Below are 21,304 nucleotides of genomic sequence, written 5' to 3' on the forward strand. Positions count from 1 at the left end.
CCACTGAATAAAACTATGACATGAAAGCCAAAGCACAGAAACTCACATTTTTAGGAGATAAAATTGCTTTATAGTTTCACATCTCACAGGCCATTTGCTACAAAACTAACCTGTGAAAGGCAGGGGATTGCCCACTTTTATCTTTGACACAAAAAGCTCCTGTGCATGCAGCATGAAAGAAGTCCAAAGGCCTTTGAATCTGAGGAATGCACTTTATGCAATTTAGCACTAACTCAGAGTTATTAAGGTTCTTAACTAGTAAAGAAGAAGCACTGGCCTTGTTATTCTGTCACAATCATCTGAAACGTGGAGTTTTTTAATGACAAGGTTATTAAGCTGGATATGAACAAAGGCACAAGATGCTGCAGGAAGTGCAGACTTGATGTCACCAGGAAGTTGCCAGGTAAAACACAGCACGTCATTTTTATTTACACAACATATCACAAATACTGACTGTACACAGACGTATTTTAAAATTGCAATCAGACGTTTCCTTTTAATTTAAGTGGGCTTGATCAATAAAGTGATTTTGGCATTGATGTTAGAGCAATTTAGGATAAATTAAAAATGATTATTCACAACTAAACCCAAGATAAACACTGGACTAAGCTCTGATGCACACACAACAGACACCACACAACCAAAACCACACAAACAAAAACAATCCGTCTCCGTGTGTTGCAGCTGGTAACTGCTACCGTATGTGCTCAGGCAGATGCTATAGAACAGAGCAGCCTGAGCTGCGCCGTGGCTACACAACTCAATATAAGTTTAAAATAGAGCCGTGTGCTGCATTAGCTTAGTTTAGAGGTACTCAACATTTTCTCTTGCTGACACTATTTCTTGATTGAAAGAGACTGGAAAAAACATGTTTTTTTTTTTTTTTAGTCATCAGTTTTCTCCCCCAATTTCATCGTGAGAGTTACCACAAACAAAAACACTTCAGAGCGATTTTCATAGTACCTGTTTAGGAGTCAAATCAAGGTAAGTTGCAGTAAGTTAGGACAAGCCTCAGCTCTATCAATGATCTACTGACCACTGATCGACTGGATCAATGTGGAATGTTTCGCTCAAGGCCACATCTGCATTTTAGTGTTACAGTCGAAAACAGTGCATTTTAACTCTGTTAACATTGGATTTGCTGGACAGTCACTTAAAATCGCTGACGTGTGCAAATAATGCTTATACATCATGCAGTAAATGTAACATATTCATAGCTGTTTTCAATTTAAACATTTTTGTTATTTTAGCCACATGTATTAATGTTTATTACAAATGTTATAATAATAATCCAGTTTTCATGAGGCAAAGGAAAGCTCCTCTTTGGTTTGAACAACAGATGTTTTGCAAAGGCACCTTTACTAACTTTTTTCTATATTCATAAAACCGTGTAGAGTTCTGTGCTGCAGTAAATTGTGCAGACTCCCTGCAGTGAAGGACAAAAATATTCTCCTGTCCCAGAATCCCAACAAATAACTGAGCATTCTCTGAAGTCGCAGCATCAATGACAGTAAAACTCTGAGGACAATGTATTATATATTTATTATATTCAAATTTCTTTTTTAATATTAGGGTATGAATTAATAAACAGGATTTAGCAGTAAGGGAGTGTATCTTTGATACTGATACACAAAGCTTAGTGCTTAACTTTCAAAGCAGTGATTTCTGTAGTGATCCGCGCACAGCAGTCTGACTCTGTCACTGCACCAGGAGAATACACACTTTGCTTAAGCTGACATGTGGGAACAGATAGGCAAATTACCCAGTGGAAACTCTGGGAAATTTCAATGCTGCATTACCTGAGTTCCAGCATGTTGGTAGTAATCCCTGACTACCAGCAGGAGCCTTTCAGAAGAAATGGATTGGAATTTTTTGTTTTAAAGTTCAAATCAATTATTTATTGATGCAAATTTGAAATGTCGACCATAATAAAGCAGAGCAAGGATTGAAAGTGTCAAAAGCATTTAGGTAGGCTGACAATGAAGGTACTGCTTATTGAAAATGTACAGAGTAACAGTATTGTAAACATAATAAAATTGCTATCACAATGTGATCATTTTTATTATTATAAAAACACTAACAATAACAACATTGCCATGTCTTACTATTGTCAAAATGATGAATTAACACAAATTACAAGAAGAGCTTATAAGCCATCAGAAATCCAATCAGTTGAAAGGATATGAAAGGATCTGTGGTAATGTGTTTTTAAACGCAAGAAATGTATTTGTTTCGCTTTATTAAACTCAGTTATATAAAGGTGACACCATTTAGAATTTACAGCAACAAAGGAGACTATTGTAACTGCATGCAGCAGCAATGATCCAGCTTCTCTAGCATACAACAGTGAGGCAGTGTTCCTGCAAGTCATTTTTCTTTGACAGCAAATATAACCCCTTTGTTGAAGACCACTGTCACATGACATATCAGTAATTTGGCTTTTAATAACTGCATATTTATACAAAATTAATCTTCCAGAAAGCCAACTTGTTCCCCTATGAGGAAGCGGCATCTTTTCCACATGCACAAGATTTGTTACCACTGACTTGACTCTAAGCAAAAATAAATGTACATTGCTGGGCCGTGTTCCACATTTTATGCCAACCCAGATAAGCAGCCGAGGAATGTCAAGTGTTTGAACCTGGGTGATAAGGTAGCAGTAAGTTCTGTAACAACGAGAAACACAGTACATAGAGAAATACATGCAAGAAAGGCAGTACATACTGTACAGGATGGGAGAGGCAGAATATTTGAGGGTTCATTGTCAGTTCATGAACTTTCTTTCCACTTTTATAAAGAGATGTCAAATACACGAGTCTGTATACAATCAAAATATAAAGAAATAATGCACTGTTGTCAGATGCAGTTGTACTACTGTTGCTGAACAAATGGGGCTAGTGACTGGTCTGTGGTCAAGCAACGAGGCAAAACACTGAGTGGGTGTCACAGAGCTGGTGTGCGTTTGGAGACTATCCATTACACAATCCAAGGAAGCAGACAAAGTGAATATGCCAGGGTCTGTGTCTGGATGAAGTCATTACGGATGAAGTCGAACTGCTGCGGCCCCATCACACCAGCACACGTGTGCGCGCTCGTAAACACACACACACACACACACACACACACACACACACACACACACACACACACACACACACACACACACACACACAGGCGTGAGCACACAAACAGCCTTAACTCTCATGAGTTTCTATAGCAACTCCAAACAAACAGTACGAGTATGTGGTGACCCGACCCCAGCAGAAAAAAAGAGAAACCAAGACACAGGAAAAAATGGACATGAAAGTACGATAGAGAGTAAGAGCAGCAAGAAGGGACATCACATAGGACTGTGCAGCAGCACATTTCACTTTCCACATGCTTTTTGTCAAATTCATGCAGAGCCATGTAAAAAACTCACCATATGCAAGCATTTACCCTTCTCCCTAAAGTTCCTTAACCGTGCTAAACCTTTAGCTTAACCATGAGTTTAGATTTTTAAAACCATTCTTCACAAGTAACAAACTTAAATGCCCTACAGCCTTCCTTTCACAACAAGGCAGAGATATTGTGAAAAAAACTCATCCCACCAGTACCCAATGAACCTCTTGTGTTGTCCCACCAGGCAGGTCAAAACCTCAACACAGTGACCACCAGAGACGACCCTACCAATCTAAAAGGCCTTTTAATTTACCTCTGTGCTGCAGAAAAGAGAACAAACCAACACACAGCGTTATATCAAAGTGAGTGATGGCAATTGAGGCTTAACAGGGTTCAAGACGCCCACATCAGTACATCATACGCATACTGGCATTTAGATGTTTTGATGGTAGAAAAAAATCACTGACCACCTGGCATTTTCCATCATCAGAACATTACTGCTTTATTTATTTAATGTTGCCTAAATGATAAGGTAAAATTGAAGTTTTTTTTTTTTTACAGATTTTAATTTAGTTTCCACAGAATCTGTAGTCAAAGAAGTTTACTAATGATAAGCAAATGCTGTTTTTTTCCATAATACAAAGAAGATAAGGTAAGGACAGACTACCTAAAAAGATTTGACACAGGATTCACATTCAATGTGGATTTGTAAACTGTTGCCACTTCAATAACTTGCATTTTCACCAAGATCTTACACTGATGATAGGAGAGACCACTGTGTCTTCTCCAGCACATCCTAAAGAGTCTAAGTGGGCTTAAGGTCTGGACTCTGTGTGAAAATGACATCTTATGCTCCCTGAACCACTCTTTCATAAGGCCAATGAACACCAGCATTTTCATCAGGGATGAAAAAAAAGCTCCATCGATGGAAAAACCTGATCATTCAGTATATTCAGCTACTCATTGAAGTTCGGATTCAGTTAGGGCTAAATCATTTGTTTCCAGCTGAGACCTGTTAATCACTGCAGTAATCTTCCAACGGAGGACTCATACCAATTTGCTTAGTTAAATCCAAGGTGTGGTTGTTTGGCATGCCAGTGTATACTGCAGGATTTTACAGTGAATTATAGCAAACTGGGGCAGGTCTAGAAGCAGAAATAAATTTATTTCAGCTGTGTTTAAGTCCCAAAATGCTGCTCTCTAGGCAAAACTTTCTGGACTGCAGCATGGATTTGTGGACTTGTCTTCATAGTCTGGATCTTGGCCAGTGGTGTTTGGATGAGTTCTTGTTTTACTTGAAAGAAAATCTCAGCACGTCTCTACCACAACAGGAAAGGCAACAAGCAGAGTCACTGTCTCTGTGCTTTGACCCCTTCTATCACATCTGAAGGTTTAATGACACACTGCCAGAACGCAAGGAAAAGAAAGTCTGTGTGTGAGTGTGAGAGAAGGGACCCTCCACATACAGTATCTGGATCTGTCAGACTAAAGGCCTAGGGGGGTTGTGACATAAATCTATACAAAGCATCCATCATGGGAAGGAAAAAGGCAGCACTGACACTCATGTTATTTACAAGGTCAGGCATCTTGCTGCACAGACCCCCTGTGGTCCTTCCTTGCCTTCTCAAAAATTCAAACGATGCTGTAATGGAGAGCTCAACAAACGTGGCCGAAGATAAAAGATGTTAGGATGGGGCTTTGAGGAGGAAGGTCCATTTAGATGGTGGTTAGTGTTGCTGTCCAAACTACAAGTGTGTCTGTGCTGAAAAGAACAGTTATAAAGGATCATGGTGATATTTCAATAAAGAATCAACTTCACATTTGTGTTACCCAGCAATGTACTGTTGTGTCATCTACTTCTTTTTCTGCATGTTTCAAGACTGTTACACCTGTTGTATTTAACTTGCTACAATAGTCACCAGACTGCAGTGTTCAAACCTTCAGAGCACTTTTACATCACAGCAGCAACATGTACAAGTAGGATTTGTAGCTTGCATTAATTGTGAATTTTGTTCCATCTGATTAAAATGATGTTCAGCTTTGTAAATCTTTACTTTCCTCCTGAGCCATGTTGTGGGTCAACACAAGGTCAGAGCTTTTTATTAAGATCTCCTGGAGTAATTTAAAAAAACTTTTCTTCATTTCTGATCTGTGCAATTAAAATCTATTCATTTCTATTCCCTTATTTCTGTTACTGTCTGGTCCAAATATGTAGCTTGCAGCGTTTCACAGTCTTTCTCTCCATCTCTGAAAGTCACACATACATTACAAGCTTGTCTGTGTGAAGGAAGGACAAGCTTCCTGTCAGGATGTGGGGTACAGCAGGGGGACAGTGGCACATAGCCAAAAGTCACAACTTGCTGTTCGAGCCAAATGTGTTGCAGTTTGTTTGTGTGTGTGTGTGTGTGTGTGTGTGTCCTTGTGTGTCACGCTTTTATGTGTAATTATCTGTGTCATGATTGCGTTGATAGCTGAGTGAACATGCAGCACTTCATTTCACATTCAAGCTACTTCATCGGCTCTAGGAAATTCTTCTCAAACATCAAAGTGAGTTTGGACTCTTACTGTGATGGAACTTTCATTCATAAACTCAAACACAACAGAGAACATGTGAAACTGAATAAAGCCAATTATCTTTCCTGCATCACAATTTTGTTGGAAGGCTCCTGATCTATGTGGACTGTAAGATAATTGGACCACCATGGAGGAGAAAAGCCCTCTAGAGCCTTGGCCTCATTGAAGACTTTCTTCCCGCCGCTCTTCTCCTTCACTTCCTTGAAGACTCAAGTGGTTTCTGTAGCTTTTTAAACTCTGCATTCTGTCTTATTTCAGTTTTTCGCTGTCTTCCTTGCACACTAAATATAGAAAAAAAGTGGTGCATGATGTCTGATATTCTGAGCAAAAAGTATAATTTACTGATAAAGAAGAGAAAAAGGAGAGACATTTTACATTATTTTGCATAAGAAACTGACACTGTGTCAATCTTCTCAGAACCAAAATCATCACATTCAGTGTCCATGGCTGCAATCATATTGCAAATTTCAAGTGTGCTGCTTTGAAACTTAATGCTTCTTTAGAAGAAAACAATTACTATGAGTGGTTACAGTTTCAGTGTACCACACCCATCACTGCACAAATATATAAATGACCTCACATTTCCAACTGTAAGGATATGGATGAGTCTTTTCTCTGTATATTTGTACAAGTGGCTCCAGCTGTTTCCTTACACACCACAATCCCATTTACATGCCAGCCCGCACACAAACTACCATCCTTCTTGCCCAGGAAGAGCTTAAAGAATATCCTAAGAGAGGAGCCGTGTTATTGTGGCAGCTCATTGTTCCTGATAATCAATGTGCTACATGATTCACAGTCACCAGGGAGACAAAGACCAAGTGATGCAATCAGGAAGGAAGACTTTGAAGCATGGTTGAACCGAGTGTCAGCTGCCACAGCTGAGTGCTCCAGCCATCTTCTGTAAAACTTTCTTTTTTCCTTTTTGCTACTAAATGTTGCCTTTAAAGAAACTTGGGGAACACACACACACACACACACACACACACACACACACACACACACACATTACAAGTGAGGAGCTCTTTGTGTGGACACTAGGCTATGTGAACCCGAGGAGCAAGAAATCAACAATTAACAGCCAGCCAGCCAGATGTGAGGATGGGAGGCCACCTTAAAGCCAATACAGAGATGAAAAAAAGGCAAAACAAAAGCTATGCAGGCAAAGGCAGGATCACACAGGGTGGATCATAAAGCGCTGGGTTTGGTTATTGAACCTTTAGGCTTAGAAGTTTGTAAGTTTGTGAATAAAGGTAACCTGGTGCTACTGAGCATTAATAGTTAAGACATCACTGGGAATCCCTACCTACTCTTAGAATACTTCACATACTGTATTTAAGTGATAGCTTCTCACCCAATGGCCACACTTTAATGTATCTGTATCTGTCTTCTATATGTCCTTATATTGGGTGCAGTGGTTATGACTGATTAATGATTAAAATTTCATGAGGAAAGTGGCACAAACAGTTTGGATCTTAAAGCCGATCATTGGGATGTGAACCCAAGATGAACTTTAAAAATGACAATTTGTTTACATTTTTTCGATGGTCCTCAAAAAAACTAAAAGCAACCCCAGCAAACTCTTGGACATTTGTCAAAACTTATCTTCTTGACACCACTGGTATAAAGGAATGCAGTCCGTCCAAAGTACTGATGCCATGTCAGCTTTGCCAATACATAATGATATAAATTGGCATTACAGACATGTAATCTGACACTTGGGTCTATGTAAAGGCCACAGCCTTTTGGGATGGAAAATTTGGGCATGAGGGAAATGCAGGGTCTCATTTTACGCTTCAATTAGGCACCGATTTGTCAGAGAGGCAGGTAAACACTAGGATTGCCCCCAGGGTCCACATTGCGATGTCAGTTCCAATTAGAAGTGATCAAACACAGGGAAATGGAGAAAGAAACAAGAAAAAAAAACAGAGGTGGAGAGTGACCTCAGTGAGGACCTGCCGCTTCAATCTAAGATGACGGGAAAATCAGCAGCCAGAAATACATTTTTCAGCTGACCCCCCAACCCCCGTCTTTCTCTCCGTCTCCCTCTCCACCCTCGTAGGCAGGCTGCCCATATGTATTCCTTATCCCCCCCCTGTCTATAGGTATTAAATAGAGAAAGACAGGAAGTGATGGATGGAGAGCGCAGGACAACAACTGGCATCGCCGTACGTTTTCTCAACACTCAAAATACAACAATATAAGATCAGACAGTAGATGAGGATTGGACACTGCACAGGGAAAAAAAAATTCTTTAAAGTTGAGTGTGTGACTTGATGCCATTTAGGTGGAGCCTGATGAAACATACAGACCAGTCGCCTCTTTTTGTCTCCCACTCACAGTATATTACAGTATAAGCCCCACAGGGTAAAGCTCTGCATCAATATCCTTTTCAAGTACTTCCCTCTGTTTAACCAATCAGAAAAAAAAAAAATCGCCCATCAGCTCAGCAAGCCCTTCTTGGATTTATTTACTACGCACAGAGGAACTCGTCACACACAATGAGACTCCATCTGACGTCACGTATTTTAACAGACGACAGTGCTGGATGGCTTTAACAGAGGACAGTGGGTCTGAATGACCATTCCAGAACCAGCAGTCTCATGGTCAGGCAGGCTGCTTCTGTGTCCGTCTGTGTCTGTTTTGTAGTGTTACAAGCTCTTGATCAAGACTTTTGGACATGTCGCAAGTCCCAACTTGCTTTCTAAAGGCAATTTTTAACTCTTATTGGTCTTGTTTTTATTTCATTTTTTAAAACCAAATTAGGAAACTTGACAAAACATAGCACTTTCAAAAGAATTATCTCAAAATACTAAAATATTTAAAACTAAAGAAAGGCATTACATCGTGTTGATATTTTAGTACAGTATTCCTTTTAGACTTTTGCTAATTTCCAAAGCTGTGAAGCAACATCAGGCCACCATTTAGACCCACTATAAACTGAGTGACACTGAGAGAAAAAGTGAAGGTGTAGTAACATTATCAAGATATTGATTTTTGCATCTTTCCAGACCAACAAATCAAATTTGGGAGTATTATTTGAATTAATTATATCCAGCAAGATACTTTTTGCAAAACTACTCTTTTTGTGTAAAATGTTTACCTTGCAGCCCAACAGCATCTGGACGAAATGCTATTTTAAAGCAGTTTGACTGAAATGGTTCCTCTTACTATTAGAATAAATAATATTTAATAATTGTTTTGTCTTGAATAAATTCATAAACATGATTAAAAGGATTTGTCAAGTAAAACTGATGAAAAATGAAAAGGTTATGTTTGACTAATTATGACTCAAATTACCATGGACACTTGATCTTAAGACTAAAACTTAGAAAAATAGCTGATACACACTACGTAATAAACAATGACAATGATAACTTAACTTCTTGTGACTTTGTACAAACTAAACTTGACAGTTTAAAAAAAGTTGCTATTCTTATCTCTGCATTCCTCCCTGTGTCCAGTCCTCTCTTGCCTTCAGCCTGCGTGAATCCATCCATCTCTAATCCTCTTCCTGTACGGCTCACTGAAACCTCAACGTTCATTTGGCCGACTCTTTGTTTAGAGTCCAGTAAAGGGTGTTTTCCTCCCCCCCCTCTCTTTTATACTCTCCATTCATCCCTTTAGCCCATCTTTAACCACTTTTGCTCTTTCTACATACCGTGGTCCTTCATCCACTCTTGCCTCGTCTATCTTTCATCTCTTTCATTCACCATTAGGTCCTCTTTCTCACTTATACTCTGTCCACTATCTTTTCTTGTTGAAAGGACAGTGTAGCACCCTGGCAGCTCTCCACCCTTCAAGCCTGGGTGGAAAAATAAACAAGCGTCCACATGTTCCCAAGGAATTTTAATCACTTCCATGACTCTGGCCTTTTTACCTGCCAAACCTCAGGCAGAAGGAGGGAAGCAGTGGACTCTGGACAAGTCAGCTCAGCGGCACTGACGACGACCTTTTTGAGCCTGAGCCAGATAGTATCCTTTAAATCATGGAGACATTTGTCAAGCAAGAAGCCAAACGGGCAAATCTGTGACTAAACATTAATCTACAGCACACACATCTAACTTTTCACCATTTTTGGAAAAGAAGGTGGACAGGTAAACATGTCAGCAATTGTAGAATGATAGCATTTTGACTTTTAACTTTTAACTTAACTTTTGCTTGAATAAGGACTACAGGAAAAGTTGCACCCTAAATTTCCCATTGCTTTGCCTTGGTACATTAAATGTGCAGTTGTGTGTTGAGCCATGATCAGTTTAACCTCGCTGCAGAGGATAAATGCTCTCACCCATGATATTGTGGTGCTGCATGGGAGAAGGGCCAAAGCACAACAGTGTCTGTCCTTAACTGAATGGTGTCACTGCACTAAACTGCCTTGACATTTGTAGTCAGGCAGGAAATTACACATTTACAAAAGTTTGTCAATGCTCAACTTTTAGTACTTTAGTAGGTTTGTGGCCTGGACTCTCGCCTCACTCCCACTTTACTGTTCGTACTTTGTGAGAACAATTTTCTGCGGCACTGTCTTTCTTACTGGCACTGCTATCAGCGCTGGAAAAAATAAAAGGAAACAGAAGCAAGTTCACATGACGTAACATCCAACCACATCTAAAGGTGTTTACAGCTGATCACAGTGATACAAAGACACTGCTTACTACCCCTGCACAGGATAGCCTGACTCTCAAGTGGGAAAACTCTTGTGGGAAGTCTATTTTCAATGGAGCCATGAACCACAGACTGTCTGCTCAAACTCCAAAGACCTGACCTAAGAGGTGACAGGGGGGTTAATGGAGGCCAGTGGTGAGGTAATAAATCTGTGGAATTGCCCTTGTCAGACTAATTGAGAACCAATTGTTGACATCTATGGTGAACCAGTGTTGTATTAAATCTCAGTAAACATCTTTGAGACCTAACTTAAGATTCATTAACTTTTGATATTTGAGTTGTACATCATGTTTGCCTTTTTTAGTCCTCCGTTACATCTGTTCATTTTCCCCCAGCCTGGCCTTCTCGTCACCTTCATTAGCTTTACATTACAAAATCAGATAATGTGTTTTATTACACGCGTGTCACTGGTGGGGAACACCCATCCTGCTGGCAGCACAACTATTTAGAGATCTCAACTCTTTAGTTATGTTTTTCTTTCCCTCCCCACCTGGGACCAGCTGTAGAGGAAATGACAATATGAGGGGAAAACAACAGAGATTAATAACATCACCTCCCACCTACTCCCTCTCCCCCCTCACTCACTCATTTCTCTCTTCATGTACCCATGTAGCTTCTCTGATCTCTCATCACACTCCACAACCTGAACTTCTACTGGTTTCATCAGGGGTTAAAAACCCTTGATAAGTTACTTACTTGCACAAACCAAGGACGCTTGCATACATTTTGTTTCTCCCTTTCCCTCTTCGGACCCCAACCCCAGTCATGCACAAGGAATCTGGGCTGCGTCCTCAAACTTCAAACCTGCAATGATTAGTAGGCTTTGGGGTGTGGGCCGAGAGCACTCCCCCAGACTTGTAAAGTGTTGTAGCTGAAAACAATTTTTTCTGTTCCTCTTTTTTTTTTGCATGTGTGAAAGTACTTTATGGGTACACACAAGTGTGGCCTTTTTATAAGCACAGGACAATTTGCATTCCTTGATCCCTGATATTTTTAGTCCTTACAATTGGAGAAATAAGTGTAAAGAGCAACTCAAAGAAAAGAATTGTATACCCAAATATTATCCTCTCTAGTGGACCTGATTACAAAGATCAAAATGGGTGAGAAGAGCAGCCTTACAAACTAGGTACCTCCAAGCTCTCATCCAACCAATTTAAACAATGTAGGGGAAAATAATGCTAACAAATGAGACACAATAGATACATGCTGTGTGTCAACAGACACAATTTTCATTTTTTTTTATTTTAATGAAAGATAATGTGGATTTGAATTACTCAGTAGTAACTTAACAATGCCAGTGCCTATGTTGAACCCAGTGGAAGTTACACATTTTACAGTTATACCTACATGTGGCACAAATAACTTGCTTAGCTTCATTAAAAGATCACTTTAATGTGCACAAAGATATGATTTTGATTATTATCACTACTAAACTGCCTCGTTTGCTTTTAGTAATAGATTTGGTTGTAGCCAAACATCAGAACACAGCTGGTTCCAGCACTGACATCTTCAGCTCCGCTCTGATGCAACTCCCTTGATGGGAGGTGTGGGATGTTAAACTGAAGTCCCTACTCAGTGAGCTCTGCTCACATGTTCTGGATGGGAGAAACCCCATCCTGACTTCATAAATGACTTCCAGGTTTTAGTTATAGAGGAGAAATGATGGAAAAAAAGAAAAGAAAAGAAAAAAAAACAAGGAAAAGACTGAGATTTGAGCGAAAATTCGGAGGCTGTGTGCTCAACCTCCAAATGTCCAGGACACATTCACATTGAAAGATGAACAAGGCTGTGCTGGCTAAACTCGAATACAAGGGACAAACTGTACGTTTGTTCAAATTTGTTGCATTGGTTGGTTTGTATGGTTCTTAATTATGCAGAAAGTAAAGCAAAGTCTTTTGACCTGTTTCCTTTATCAACCTGACACACATCCCACAACACAGGACTCATGCTAACTAATATTACATCTGGATAACTCACAATTTGTAAAAAAAAAAAATAACAAAATAAAAACTCTTAAAACTCTCATCTTCCTCTCAGAGCGTACAGTACAGATGTGCCATGGTTGTTTTTTTTTAGGTGAATTTAAAATTTCACGTTACTACTTTTTAACATTTTATACCAAGTCATTGAGACATTAGCACTTATTACCTGTAATTGTAAAAACAAATGAAGGCTTTTAGCCATTACACACAAAGAAACTCTTGAAACACATTTCAAATTGTTTATTCAGTGTTATGTTTCCCTTGGGATTACAAACTACCACTAATAAAAGTCTGATGCCAGTTTTATACAAACAAAACCATTAGAGAAATCCCCTCCTTTAAACAGCTGATCTGGTGTGAGACACATGATAATCCCTGTGACTCAACACTAGTTAGAAACTAGTAGAAACTAGGAGAGAAACTGCTGCTGGCAGAAGGGAGCCATTGTACTTAATGCAAACAACATGTGATCTGCAGATAAAACCACCGATTAGACATTTAAGGCCAAAGCTGGAACTACTACTGCAGGTTTCATCACCAAGTGTAGTAGATGGGTGCAGTAAAATGGGAATATTTGTAAAGTATCCAAGAAAGTAAACAAAATGAGCCCAAGGAAAACTTTGGCACAGTGAAAAGCAAAGCTTGGTCATTAATTCTGGGCAGACATGTCCAGTTAGATTGTGCCCCTAAGCCCAGAGTAGCCTACTGCCTTTGAGAATATTGTGTATTTGTAGTATTTGATTTTGGAAAAGATATTAAACCAGGATAGCTAAAGAGCAACATGCTGATTCTTGTCTTGGCTTGGCTTCACACATAGAAGTGATGAGAGAATCAGACTGTACAAATCTCCTGTTGGGAAAATGTAATACCACACTGTATGTTCAAAGAGTAATAAAGGAAGGATGTGCAATATATAGTCTACATAATATCTTGATTGTTGTTTTAACACCGTGCAAGCTGACATTATACAGTATTTCACTCAAAAACCAATCAAAACCAACAAAACAGTTTGACAGTCGACACACCTCACTGTGTTGTTTAGCCTGTAGGATAAACTGCCGTGTGTGCACTGAGAATGCACGCAGTGAGATAGTATTGGTAAATGGTCACAACACCGCACGATAAGCTGGCATTTCAAAGTATTTTGAATACTATAAATACGTACTCTGCCAGGCCAAAGACATTTCTCAGCCTAAATTGTTTGATTTATGTCATAGAATCCGATTACATTTTCTCCAGAAGGTTTTACATTTTGCCAAAATCCTCTACTTACACTGACATTGTTTTTGTCTGCATCACACAACGCTAAATTGATACCCATCTTTCAGAGCAGCCAAAGCCTGCACATTAAGCTGTTTGCAAGGTTGAGTTTGATTTCTTTTTGGTGGTTAGCAGAGTATATATTTGAGCTTTGTTTACTGCCTGCATTGCAGCACTTTTACAAGAGTAGCAAACTTAATGTAACTCAAGTCTTGTTTGCCACTTTATCTCCACTTATGACTTCAGGCAAATGATTACTTCTGTTTGCTTTTAGTACAGAAAACAAAAATATACAGAAGTTAGAAATACTGTGAGAGTAACATTTATCTGGACAGAAATTACATTTTGAGCAACAGTTTTTTGAGCAGCTACTCATTTGCATACAGATTCTTGTGACATCTGTGTGAGCTCATTTTGGAACAAACCATTAGAAAAACATGTCAATACATCAAGTTACTTGGTGAAGGCAGGTTCAGCGAAGCCTTCCCATGAACCTGGTCCGAGCCTATAAAAAGTACTGGTGTCATTCTACAAACCTCAACTTGGTCAAACAGACTGGGAGACTGGGACTCTAAAGGTCTAACTGCTTGGCAAAGGGCAGAGCAGCCCAGACCTTTCAGTGACATTTAGCCATTTGGCTGGTATCATTATCCAGGCAATTATACAGTGGCTACAGTAAGTAGAGTTTCCCTTTCTGGCAGATTCTGTCTTGCCACCATTTCAGAGATAAATCCAGAACACTAGCTGCTGCAGGAGTACTGATGGTCATTAAATGAAACAATCCAACCACAGAGCACCAATTCCTCAACTATGAAGGCTTTTCCAAAAATGTGAATAAGCAGCATGACAGTAACATGGACCATTTGTGGGAAAGGTAAACAAAAAGTCAATTAGGCTATGTCAGCAAACCTCAGACCTGAACTTAATTCAAAAGGAAACTGGGGATCCGTTTGCTTTGTCCGTGTATAAATATCAAACTTGGAAGCTCCTCTGCAGTAACTAAACAAAATTATCTGGACTGCAAGTTCGAGAATGTTATGTTCTTGCTTTGATTTCTGCAAAGAAACCTGATCACAGTGAAGTCAAGGCCCTGTATGTGCACCTGCATTAAAGCTGAAATCTACACACTGCTTTTGTCAGAGATCATTTTTAAGGCCCTCTGAGGGACCCAGCCCAAATACATTTGGTTTAACTTAGAGCTGGACCACAGTGTTCAATCAGACCCAAATCACAATCATCAAAAAGGACCAAAAAGGTTCAGAACTTTCATTAGCCAGAAACTGTGTAATGTTTTCCTTATCATGTGGGTCAGCAAGTGACGCACCGTTTACTGGGTGTGCATTTTTATACAAACGATTTAGTACAAAACAAAATTTTAGGTTACACACAAACACACGCAAATATACAATAAATGACACACACACCAACTGTGGTTGAGGATGACTTTGTTGAAAGCAAAATTAAATGCAGCTGACTTGAACAGCTGGAAACCATGCTGTATGACATAATGGTGGAAAAGCTAGCCAAGCTCTTTAACACACACAAACACACACAGAGCTCCATTACATAAACCAGTGGTTTACAGTGCAAGTTCTAAAGAAGAGTAACACCCATTTCTTGGATGATAACCCCCCCTCCTTTCTATAAGGGGGTGTCTTATCATCCCCATCTTTTTTTTTTAAACATACACACACAACCACACAATCATTCCAGCTAAAATGAAAACATAAGGAACTGGAGAGCTTGGGACGCTGGGACAATATTTTACCATCCCAGCCTTCTGTGTTCATGTCCTCAAACTCAGTATGGAGAAAAGAGTATCCTCTTATGGTTAGTTTTAAAATGTTATCAAACCACATATTCAAGATTGAAGAGCAATAAGTCAGATAAAACACTCTTTATTTCGCACAAAGATAAATCTCAAAACCTTGACCCTAGAACAGGCATGTGGTGAATTAAGTCATATACACAAATGCCTCAGAATGGGAAATCGGAGCCAGCAGGACTGCAAATCATTCAGCCTGAAGCGGCAATACTTTCTTAAGGGACCAGACAAGAAAGTCATTTCTGAAACAATACGAAAACCTCAGAGAATGGCCAAAAGATGAAGACCAAGTAAAGCCTATTGATACTGTTTATTGCTTCTCTGAGAAAGAACTCTGAACAAATATTGGCCGTTTCAAGATTCATTAAAGGACCAAGGCCATCACTATGGCAGCGAGTGCCATGGAAGCAGCATGTTTACGCACATTATAACAGGCCTCTACAGAACAAGTTGAAACTCAAAGCAGACCCTCAAAGAAACTGACAACATGTAAAAATTCACTTGATACAATGTTTTTTTTTTATTTTGTTATCAAGCGTTTTAAGGATCTATGAGTGCAACGTGTAGAATTAAATTGTCCTACTGTGATACTGCTGGAGTAATATTATTATCTGGTAGCTCAAAGTCTAAAATAACAGGTGAACGATGAAAGAAACAGACAAAGTATTAAAACCACAGAGGAAGAAAGAAGTTAGGAGGCCACTGCCCTTTGGATAGAGAATCTTGGATACAGGTGCTTGTGTCACAGACTTCATCACTGCAGCGTTGAGGAGATGAAATTCACAGCAAGTCGGGATTTATTTGCAAACAGCTGGAAAACTATTTCAGCTGCACTAGTCAGGAGGAACACTTTAATGACAGAGAGTAGGATAATCCAAAAAGCACAGTTTGTCATTAGACTATGAAACTCACACTTAATTACAACTCACTACATATTTATTAGATTGCATTGCAGCATAAAGTGATGATGTTGTAGCAGAAAGCTTTGGTGCAGTGTGAAACTCGATTCCAACCCCAAAGAACTGCAGTAGAATCAAGATTCAACTTGGCCTCACATCTTCTTCATACTTTACTTCCGTTTCCAACAGAGAATCACAGTCTTCTGTCAGATAAACTGCACCACAGAAGGGATCACATTTGGGAAGGGAACACTCTGTTATGCTGAAATAAGAGATTGACCTGAAATCCTGCATGCATTTTTGTGTTGCAGCCTGTGTTGCGGTTTCAGAGGAAAAGGAAAAGGGAGAGATGCTGAATAACCCTGAGCAATGGAATTCAAATCCTTAACCAAGCAAAAAGTCTCAAGCTATATAAAATTGAATAAAGTGCAGGAATTTTTGGCGGCAACCAAACGTTTCCGATCAGATAGTCAGTTGTCCAACCATGAAAGTGGGACTTTCCCAAAAAACAGCCAAAAAAAGAAACAAGCAGCTGCTCAGTCAATAGTAAACAGACACCTATGAAAAGATCTTGACTGCATCACTTCTCCTTTCCTTCAGGGGGATAAAGTGCTCAAAAGGAGCAACCAGACAAAAAGAAAGTGAACAATGAACTTTTAAGACTCAATTTAAAATATGCGGAGAACCAAACACGGGTCATGATTCTTTCCTCTTATCATCTGGACCCTGATGCATAAAACTCAGCCCCCCAAAATACAAGCACATGAATCTACCCCCGCCACCTACCCAGCAAGCATGCTGACACTTGAGAGGGCGGCACCCCTTTTCTGCACACAGAAAGCCAACTCAGGCCCATTCACAGCACCCAACTCTATTCAGCCTTTAATCTGAAAAGCGGGAAGAGGGGCTCTGCTATTTCATTTAACCTGTAGCAACCAACGCAGAATATCTTCTATACTGTATGCAGCATAAACGTTAATCACGTAGCCCTAACTTTTATGCATGACATACTAGCAACAGTAAAGACCCTGCCCTGGCCCTAACCTTTATCATACTTGAATGTTCTTGTCCTGGGAACGATGGGCTCTGGGAAATATCACAACTGCACAGAGTCAACAGGAGTAGACACAGCAGAGAGATAGCAGCCCTGATGTTGGAGAACACTACATCTATTATATCACTCAGTGGCAAACAACGCAGGGGCAAAATCCATGCAACAACCACCTAGCTCTGTGAACTAACCTGGTAGAGCCAGTGCAAGTTGAACTGCTCCCTCTGAATCTTCCTCTTCACCACACAGCTGTGATCCACCTGCACTGCAGCGAGTCCTCAGTCTCTACTGCTCTCTCTCTCTCTCTCTCTGTCTCTCTCTCTAACACGCCTCTCCCATTGTAGCTGAATGCAGTGTAAAACTGTTGCTGCCCTCTTTCCCTTATGCTCCTCCTACCCCCCACCCTACACACACACACACATTCTTTTTATCTTTACTTGCTCCTCTTTCCACACCAAGCAGGAGCCAGTCTGTTTTATCTTGTTCTGCACAGAGAGAAACACTGATGGAAAACAACTTATCTATAGCAGAGCCTACACAGCCTCTAAAAGCTGGTGGAGGGCTGTATGTTTATTGGATGGTAATGGAGGGATTGAAGACGGGAGGGCTAAGCTTAATTTAAATTCACACATACTGACACAAAGACCCACAGACACAGGCCTGAGATGACAGGGTTCTCCTCAGTGATTTGTGAAACAAAAGATCAAAGTTTCCATTTGTTTAAACCTGATTTTACAAAGTAAGAAACAGGAATGAAGTGAACTGCTATTATTTTCTGCTTCTTTTTTTTCTTTTTGGCTCCTTCTTTTGAGAGCACATTTTTAATCAAAGCCTCCTTCTCTCCTCTTTACCATTACGCTACATTTTTCAAAGTCCTTGGAGAAGCACAAAAAAATGCCAGTTTCTTTCAGATAAGTCTGATGAGAGTCTTTCCCTCCACTAAAGGGGTCACTGCCTCCCCTTTACTTCTTTAAATAACATCCAGCACTTTCCCTGATAGCAGCTTAACAACCTCCTCCTGTGTGGAATCCCCTTCCACATAAAGGAGTTTGTGGAGGACAATAAAGGGTTGGAGCTGGTGGAGTGTCCATAACAAATGGCTAAATATTTTGTAAAACCAACCAGGCTTCATTTTGTAATTATAAAATATATATATAAGATAAGAATATCAACACTAGTGTTATTCCTCAATGCTGAATAGGAAGCTTCAATAGCTGGTGAAAACGAGACATTTGGATTTGTCAGTTTGGGAAGAAATTATAGTTTGCATTTTAGCAACTGGCAAAAAACAAAAAACAATAATTAAAAAAACCCTCAGCAGATTAACTGAAAAAGAAAATAAATACCTATGGCAGCCATATACAGAATAAATAATGTGCGTATTTTAAATTAGTATATGAAAGGCTCACTTACCAACAGCGTTTAAATCATCAGGCATCTTTAAATTCCTTCCCTCCTTGCGCCAGTGTCTCTTAACAATGTTTTCTACATTACGCGAGCGTGTGCTTTCACTTGAGTGAAACAAAGCCCATGCTGCACATTAAAGGCTTTTATGGACATCATTTCATTAGTGGGCTTTTAATAGTAAGAAGACAAACATTTTCCAACAGGCCTCGGATTTCTAAGAACCCTGTTAGGAAGAACTGTAAAGGGCATCAACTGTCATTTAACTTCCCCTCCTGTGTAATTTATGGTCAGTCAGAGCAACAAACAAACCTCAAATGAATATTTAATTGCCACTTCTTTGAAAACGCTTCCACTTGGGGGGTAAAGGCTTGGCTTTATTGCTGACTAGCAAAAAAAGAAGGGAGTCAATAATTATAAGAATCAAATATAAATGACAGTTTTCTAAAGCAAGTCAACCAGCTGGGCCTAGATCAATTCAAAATCAATTATTCAAGCTGAGAGAGAAGGATTATGGGGAGATGTAGTCTAGCCGAGCTCCTGTATTCTCAGCTGTCAATTTCTAAGTGGAAGGGATTCCCTGCTTAGTCTGGCTGTCTGTGTGGTGAGTGTGGTTTTATTTTTGCCAAACTACATCAAGGACAAGAGGATAGATCCCTCGTCAGGGCTGAAACCAGTGAATCCCCCACGCTGGAAACTATTCAGTTGTGGTGTGTTCAAGCTGCACTGGAATAAACAGCATCTGCAGTGTTCTCTGGCTTTAGTTGTAGCTGAACGTTACTGACTCAGGTTTGCAGATAAACACACCATCACACACTTACTTCTATTTCAGACAAGAACTCCAGCTCTCTCTGTCTGGGCATCCTCATCCCAGAATAAGTCTCACTCTCTGGCCTCCCACACCATAGCTGGACCTGGATGCCTGGTCTAACATATTTGAGTGAAATTTGCAAGCCGCCGACACTGTCCACAATTTAAAAATGGATGTACATCTAAATTATTTACGAGCAGGCTTGCTCGTGGTTTCTTTCTGCAGTGCTTCCTTTTAGGAAAGTAAAGACGAAAGATGGAGCAGTACACACTGCAAAAGGCAGATGCTGAATGCATACTGAAAGTTATTAAGCACTTATCCTTGTGGATAATTAAATATATCAATCATAAGAAAATGGAAATGTATGCAGATATATGTTGCTGTAGACTCAAAGGATAATTGGTCTGGGTTTGCATGTTTGTTGATTGGCATGTTTATGACCATGATGGTCCTTCTTACTGACACAACCCGCTGCTGAATAGCACAATAGCTATAGATCTGACTCTGGGTTTTTACATTCTAAGATAAATTCACATGTTCAGAAAGTCCTCTATCTACAACAGCATGCTTATATCTTCCTCTTCCTCTCTCATTAGGCAATTAAACTTTATCTTGTTGAGTTGCAGGAAAAAGATCCACATCGACAGCTGCAATGTTTTATCTTCACATTTCACACTACATTCAGCGGTGTCTAAGCAGCCAGACACCATGTTGCCTGTCAACAATAAGATCAGAGATGCAAGTATGACTATTTACTGCAGAGGGTTTTGTCCCTGACATTTTGGATTTGAATCTGCTATTTCTTGCATTTCGAGCCACAATAAATGACTCTTGGATACAATGAGCAGTTCTTTCCACTGTTACATGTGAAAGATATTTTGCGTTCCCTTAATCAAAAACAACTAAAGGGCACAGCTAGAAGCGGTACATCATTTTTCTGCCCATAATCCAGAGTAAATAAACCCATTCCACCACCTGCAACCAGCAGAGGATAACAATGGAACAGAACCACTGACAAGCTCAGAGGAGCTTCTGTGATTCACCTGCACCAGCCCGCAGTGGCCTAAAGGCCTTTGTCCACCTTTAAAAGTAAAGTGGTGCAGAGGGAAGTGGAAAGAATTGTCAACATTTTACACATAATAAAGAATCTATGAGAGCCACAGTGTAGAGCATTCTGTGTTTCTGCTTTGCTTAGTCTAATGAGGTCCCCATACGGAGTAACACACTACAAGACGTGTAATTTTTTCCACAGAAAACAGTGGAACCGTGCGGATGCATATTCATTAAACTCCTTCAGAGTTTATGGGGCTTCATATTTCATAGCTCCAGAAGTTTCCCAAAGAGTATATTTTAATAAATAATTCATGAGTAGGCTATATGTCATACTTTGTAATAACTAAACCTGACAAAATGTCCCCAAGCACCCAGCTTTAATCATCCAGATTTATTTTT

At 39.8% G+C, this 21,304-nt stretch overlaps 1 protein-coding gene across 4 annotated transcripts in view; it reads right to left on the minus strand.

Annotated features, from left to right (window-relative positions):
* add3a (adducin 3 (gamma) a) overlaps positions 1 to 21,304 on the minus strand; it is an 84,598-nt gene that overhangs the window by 41,554 nt on the left and 21,740 nt on the right. The window contains exon 1 of one of the 4 annotated variants that reach the window (XM_067497753.1): positions 17,829 to 17,984. The exons of the other annotated variants lie outside the window; for them this stretch is intronic. The gene's annotated coding sequence lies outside the window, so the exon portion shown is untranslated. Of the gene's footprint in view, positions 1 to 17,828; positions 17,985 to 21,304 lie in introns of those variants that run through there. 4 annotated transcript variants of the gene reach the window in all.

This window comes from Channa argus, chromosome 3 (genome assembly GCF_033026475.1).
Source record: "Channa argus isolate prfri chromosome 3, Channa argus male v1.0, whole genome shotgun sequence".
NCBI lineage: Eukaryota > Metazoa > Chordata > Actinopteri > Anabantiformes > Channidae > Channa > Channa argus.